This window comes from Cervus elaphus, chromosome 20 (assembly GCF_910594005.1).
Source record: "Cervus elaphus chromosome 20, mCerEla1.1, whole genome shotgun sequence".
Lineage (NCBI taxonomy): Eukaryota > Metazoa > Chordata > Mammalia > Artiodactyla > Cervidae > Cervus > Cervus elaphus.
Window position 1 is genome coordinate 134,079,164 of NC_057834.1, and position 7,459 is coordinate 134,086,622.

Here is a 7,459-nt window from a genome sequence, read left to right on the forward strand (position 1 = left end):
TAAAACCCTGGGTCGGGAGGATCCTCTGGAGGAGGAAATGGCAACCCGCTCCAATACTCTCGCCTGGAGAATCCCATGGACTGAGAAGCCTGGAGGGCTACAGTCCAGTGGGTCGCAAAGAGTGAACTTGACTGAGCATGCACTCTTAATTAATCCCCACCCTCCTCCTACTTTCCCCTTTGGTAACCATACGTTTGTTTTCTACGTCTGTGAGTCTGTTTCACAAACAAATTCATTGTATTAGTTTTTAGATTCCACACATAAGTGATATCATATTTTTCTTTGTCTGACTTCCTTCAGACATGCATGCATGCCTGCTAGGTCACTTCAGTTGTGTCCGACTCTGTGTGACCCCATGGACAGCAGCCTACTAGGCTCCTCTGTCCATAGGACAAAGGAAGTACATATATATATGTCCATATATATACACATGTGCATATGTGTACATATGCATGTATGTACATATATTTTATGTACATACATATATATGTACATATATTTTAAATTGAATCACTTTGCTATGCACCTGAAACTAACACAACATTGTAAATTAATTATATTTCAATTAAAAAAAAAAAAGGATCTCATTCCTTGGAAAATCTGAACAAAATGAGTGAGAACTCACTATTGTCTCCTCATCGAAACTGAGGTCCAGCACGTTGGGAAAAAAAAAAAAGGATCTGTCCATTCAAGTTCGTGGTTTTCATGAGGAACAAACAAACCTAAATTCCAGTTCAGGTTGCCTCATTTCTGATTTCTGTGAAGCAACAAGGCTGAAATAATTCAGGTTTTCATTTTCCCAACAGTCACTACTATGAACATTTAGTGGTTATTTCTGTTTGGGGCAAAAAAATAGCTAAAAAGTCCCCCCCCCCCCCCATTTCTGTCTTCATTATCAATAGTCAGTCTCTATTATATGACTGAAATAGGTATGAAAATTTAGAAGTCATTACCTTTCTTGTCAATATTATTTTCAGATAAGATTCTTATATAAGATCATTTTCAATCTCTCCTTAAATTTCATCTCTCAAGTGAACTTTTATCAAGGACATCAAGACCAGACACATTGCAACTCAGGACTTAGGGCTGCTAAAATGACAGAAAATCCTCACGTTAGTGCCAGTCTTTTCAGCTGAAGGGGAGGAAAAAGCTTGGTATGCAAAAGTTATTTCTGAGTTCTTTAATAATTCAATCACCATAATTAAATTTTGACTCTCATAGCCACAGTGATGAAAGAGGAAGGGAAAAAAAAACCGGGTAACAATAACTCCCAGTGATTAGAGTTCTACCCCATGAACTGAATAGTGTTTGATGGAAACTTGGATTCCTTTGCGTTGCCTCCCTCCTCCTCCCCAGGTGAACGGAGATGCCTATTATTTTCATTTAATTAAAACCTAGTTGGCTGGCCCCAAGAGAGATGGGAACAATCGTGCTTTTGTGCCTCCATCAAGCCCTGGCGGCTCTTCGCCGTGGTGGAGGAGGGCGGGGTGATGCCCGCTCTCGCTTTCTCTATGGTGCGGTCACTCAGGGAGTCTCTTCACTTCCAGCATGACAGCTCGCTCCATGTGACTCTGTCCTTTCTGTGGAAATAGCTCAAGCATCGGAACAGAGTTCTTTGGCTCCTGCTGCGTCTGTTGGAGACATAACCACTCTAGATGATTGTTCCTCTTTATGAACTACACTGGGCTTATGTAACCTGAAGCTCTGCTCCATCAATCACAGAAAATCCCTTTCACGTTCTTGCTCCTGCCCCCTCCAATGTCCTATATGCGCTCTCCTAAGGGCATTGGTGACCACAGGAAACACTCAAGGCCTTTGGGTTCCCTGCCTACCCTGCCTTTCACCGGATCCTGCTGACGCTCCATCCTTCTTAAAGCATTTCTCTAAGAAAACCAGATGGCCTGGCTAACTGACAGTACTTCCCACACACACTGCCCTGAAAAGGCAGGACTGATTTGTGCTGATAACCGTCTGGGATGGAGGTGCAACACCAATGAGGACCTCCAAACAGGAGGCTACAAAGCCATGCTTCCTCCTCTCTCCAGTCATGGCCTAGACCCGTCCTTCTTATCCACGGAGGGCTGGTAGCCCCCAGTGATTCATCTTGGACCTTCTCATCCTCCTGTCTCTGGGGACGTAATCACATCTACTTCTCATGATTTCTCAGTCTCTATCACTGCCAAAAGCCAGAAGCTCCCAACATAGAGTACTAAACTCAGATCTCTGTCTATATATGTCTCTGCCAGGCTTATTGAGCAAGTACATCCAACAAGCAGTAGGTAATAGACATACCTGTCTTTCCCTTCTGTTTGTTCACCCCCTACATGGAGTCAACCAGAATCCAGATAATTCTATTTTGAAATAGCTCTTGGAATTAAAACTATGAGCCTTTTAAAATCACATTGATTAATTTTTTTACTGGCATTCAGGACAATTGCAGACAAGACCCTGACGCTGGGAAAGACGGAGGGCAGGAGGAGAAGGGGACAAAAGAGGATGAGATGGTTGGCTGGCGTCACTGACTCTATGAACATGAGTTTGGGCAAACTCTGGGAGATGGTGAAGGACGGGGAGGCCTGGAGGGGCTGCAGTCCATGGGGTCGCAAAGATTCGGACACGGCTGAGTGACTGAGCAACAACTGGCAGTGCAATGGATAAAGAATCTGCCTGCCAATGCAGGGGTCACAAGTTCGATCCTTGGCCCAGGAAGATTCCACACGCCACAGAGTGACTTAGCCCGTGTGGCATACAACTGCAGAAGCCCCTGTGCCCTAGAACCCTCGAGCAACAACTGCTAAACCTGGGAGCCACGACTACTGAGGTCCCTGTGCCTGGAGCCTGTGCTCTGCAACGAGAGAAGCCACTACAATGAGAGGCTCAAGTAATGCAAGGAAGAGTCGCCCTGACTCCCTGCAACTAGAGAAAGCCCGAGCAATGCTTCAAAGGCCTAGCACAGCCAAAAATAAAACAATTAAAAAAAGACAACCGCCTTTATTTATGTCTATGATGAAGGTGGCATTTACTTCTGTTTTTGCAGGAGCATACTTCACCCAGGCACATGCCTCTGTCTACCCTGCTTGCATCACTGGGGGAGTAATCTGATTGGCTGGAGACTAACACTTCGCTGGGTTACATCTCACTAGTGACCAGTGGGAAGTGCCTCCCGGAGTAGGTGTGCTGTCTGTCTCCACCTGTCGGGGGTAGATGAGCTCTGTGGGATTGGCCTTCTTGGATTCAGAAGCAGAGAAGAGCAAGCCTCACTTTTATCCCTAGCCTAAGCTGCTTTCTCCAACCTAGCTTTCACCACAGAGTTCTAGCAAAAGATGAGAATTGGTCAGCAGTGTTTGCCCAGCTTCAGAAAGCAACGCTACCTGGTACATACGGGGAGGTGCTAAGCAAAGGGGTTCAGGGTTCAAAACCCAATTCTCAACCCCTAACATGGCCCAGGAGGACATTCCAGGAAACTTTGTCATCTGAAAGAATGTAAGGCGACACGGCCTCCACACAACACAGGGAAAGTTCCAAGGAGAGAGAAGACCCAGATAAAAGGTTCCTAAGTGAGATGAAAGGGCTATCGGAGCAAAATTAAAGGCAAAGGGAAATTTAGTCCCACCTTTTTCTTCTTTTTGATACTTTCATTCTGGTCAAAGACACCCCAATATTTATGGGTGTCCAGTCTTTATTTGTCCAAAGAAGAGCCAGGGTGTCTCTCCTAAGAAACTCACGTTCAAGAGAATTAAGATGGAAATGACAAAATGATCATATTTTAGTGTCAGGTAAAACATACCATTTAATATTTGGAAAGTACTAAGGTGTGAAAAAGAAGTGCCTCACCTCCCTAGATCCCCACCTCCTGCAACTTCTCTCCTTTGAGGGGACTGCAGTTATCAATGACCTGATTCCCCTTCCAGATATTGAATTCTCCTTTATCAGAGCTACATCTTAGGGAAAATTCATTTATGCTTCTCAAAACTCCTAAGCAAAGGAGGCAAAAGAGAGAGAGAGTGCAGTGCTATAATTTATGTATTCTGATAGTAGGTTGCCTGGAAGAGCTAAAATATGGCCATGGAATATCAGGGTAAAGTTCTCCAGAGAGAAGCTAGGAGCTTATTGGAGAAAGGAACACGCTCTCAGATCTTTCCTACAGCCCTGCCCAGTCGGGGAGCCCAGCAGGACTTTGGATCCCAAGAGCAACTGGCTGCCCTTCTAGGTCACCCATGCCTTGGACCTCAGCCTTTCCACGGATGCCACTGGACACTTGACATCGAGGAGACTGGGCTTCACTCCATCCATCTCTCTTGCTGTCATGACAACAGGCCAGCCATTCAGAAGCCCCTCTCCCTGTCCCCTGCACCTGGACCACAGCTGCTGGCCATGTCTCGTTAGACCCAGGTGCGGCCCTGGTTTGCCTGCTTTCTGATGGACTAGTGTGGTCTAGGAGGAGGGGCAAGGCTCGCCGGAAACGGTAAAACCAGAAAATAAGCCAGCAGTTTTCCCGTCTATTACAGCCTATGGTGGAAAGATAAAGCAAAACAAATGCAAAGAGAATAAATTTAATTTATGTGATGGAAGAAATTTACTATCTCTTATTGCATTCTAGCTTATTTATCTAGTATCTCTTAACTTGATTTTCAGCCTGCTGTTCATGGACCATGTCTTTGTGATGATTTTATCTAGTGCTAAGTGGGCAAAAGAACTGAATAAAAACAACCCTAGGTTTTTTCCTTGCCAAAGAGGTCAAAAATTCAGATATGAAAATTAGACTTCAGGGCAGAGTGATGATTCAAGAAAGCAGGATTAATATCATACGTAGCCATAGAGACTGAAAGTTGACTGTAGATAGAAGCATTCCGTGAAAAAGTGTTTATACTAGTCAGAAACTGAAATGTCCATCCATAGAAAAATCATTAAATAATCTAAGCTACTTCCATGTGATCAAAAACTTCAGAGCTATAAAAGGAGATGAATCTGTGTGTTGATGAGGTTAAGATCACCCAGATTTTGATAACTAAAAGAAACATCGCTGACAAATGCCTCCAACTCCTTGAAAAGCTGGGTTTGTTTATATATCCGGGCTTCTCAGGGGGCACAGTGGTAAAGAATCCACCTTCCATTGGAAGAGACTCAAAGGACATGAGCTAAATCCCTGGGTAGGGAAGATTCCCTGGAGAAGTGTGTTAGTAACTCAGTCGTGTCCAACTCTTTGCGACCCCATGGACGGTAGCCCACCTAGCTTCTCTGTCCATGGAATTTTCCTGGCAAGAATTTCCTTCTCCAGGGGATCTTCCAGACCCAGGGATTGATCCCAGGTCTCCTGCACTGCAGGCAGAAGGAAATGGCTATCCACTCCAGTTCTCTTGTCTGGGAAATCCCATGGACTTCAAAAGAGTTGGACATGACTGAGGGGCTGAACAACAACAAAAAATGTATGTGAGTATGCATGTGTGTGTTAGATACAAATTCAGATATATGATATGTGTGGAGATTTTCCAAAAATATACACAAGAACACAAGAAACTATTTCAGTGGTTGTCTCTAACCATGGAGTAGAGTATGTGAGACAGAAGAGACACATTTCATTGTATTCTTTCTGTGCTATTTGAATCCTCTTTCCACGTGCATGAAAACACTATTTTCATCATAACAAAGTCCCCAAACCCCACTTAGCTAATGAATGCATGCATGCACAAGAAGAAAAACTGCCTGCATACATATGCAGATTTAAAAAGCCCTAAATTCTCTGCTGTATTCTAGAAAGAATTAAAATAATATAACAAATGTCCAGAGAGTGAGCTACCACACCAGCAAATGTCAAATATCCATAAATAAGTGATTCATGTTCATCTGCATGAGATCCATAAAAGTCGCCTTCACGCATGACCAAGACACTGCGCTTCACAAGTGCTTCCAGAGGCAAATTTATAGAAAGCATCATTTTCGTCTAGTGTGCTATTCTGCTACCTCAAGGTGAGGCTATCAAGGTTAAAAGTGACATTAACATTTATATGTGCTCTCCCGTGGAGTGGGGGTACAAGAGACAGTTAGCTCTTCTGAAACCTTTAACCTTTTGGGAAGGAGTCACGTGGCGCACATCCCAAGTTCTTTCCAGGTTTTTAAATGATTCTGTCCAGCTCTGACTCCGAACATGAAACAATGGACAGAAAACACGCTCAAGAAGCTGGAGACATTTTGTGCTATTACTTAAAGATTTAAAAATCTTCCCTTCTGCTGTGTGTGCATGCAAATTATCTTTCATAATGACATTTCATCTACATATCATTAACACTTCATCACATGAAAGTGATGGTGAAGTAGCTTACCAGCAGCTTCTGCAGGTAGCAGAGATGTTCCACAAGGTTTTTCAGGCTTTCTGAAATCGTCTGGGCCAAACAAAGACAGCCGTGTGAGACGAAGAGCGGACACGGAGGCAAAGTTGGGGCTTACAGTTTGCACAGGGCTCAAGATTATGCAGGCAGTTTCCTGTGCAGAAAAGGACACCCTCTTCTATAAAGAGTGCTGTGTGTGTATCACTCCTGATTGCCCCAGATGGCTCAGTGGTAAAGAATCTGCCTGCCATGCAGGAGACGCGGGATCAATCCCTGGGTCTGCAAGATCCCCCCAGAGAAGGAATGGCAACCCACTCCAGTATTCCTGCCTGGGAAACCCCATGGACAGAGGAGCCTATCAGGCTACAGTCCAGGCAGTAGCGAAGAGCTGGACCCGATGACTCAACAACAGCCTGATCGCTCACGGCACAGGTGCTAAGTTGCTAAACGTGTACACTAGCAACGGACACTCAATGCCCCTTGTGGAATTGACATTTTCCTGAAGATCACAAGAGGGTCTGAGTTCGATGGGGGAGGTTGTGGGCACCTCCAGGGACCATAGGTCCCACCCCGCAGATGCCTGGAGTGGGGGTCATCCCAGCGCATTCCCTCCTCACTGTCATGGAGATGCCCATCTTTCTTATCGTGTGTTCATCAGATACTGGATTTCCACTGTGCACAGAGGACTCCCTTAGCCAGATTTACAGCCCCTCTCAAAATATAGCCCTTGTTCAAGTTGCATCTGCCTCACAGCAACTCTCTACCCTTCTTCCTCTCTTTTCCTCTCTGTTTCTTCATCTCTGTCCCCATCTTTTTCTGTTTCTCTGTCTCCTTCTATCTCCCTATCCCTTTGGTTCCTTCTCTTAGGCTTCTCTGGTGGCTCAGGTGATAAAGAATCCACCTGCAATGTGGGAGACCTGGGTTCAATCCCTGGGTTGGGAAGATCCCCTAGAGGAGGGTATGGCAACCCACTCCAGTCTTCTTGCCTGGAGAGTCCCCATGGACAGAGGAGCCTGGTGGGCTACAGTCCATGGGGTCACAAAGAGTCAGACACGACTAAGCAACTAAACACAGCCTCCTTCTGTCTTTCTTTCCCATCCCCTCCCATCTGTGTTTCTGTGTCTTTGTCTCTG

At 45.1% G+C, this 7,459-nt stretch overlaps 1 pseudogene; it reads left to right on the forward strand.

Annotated features, from left to right (window-relative positions):
* Nucleotides 1–579: 579 nt before the first annotated feature.
* On the forward strand, nucleotides 580–653 carry LOC122678526 (annotated as a pseudogene).
* The last annotated feature ends 6,806 nt before the right edge of the window (nucleotides 654–7,459 follow it).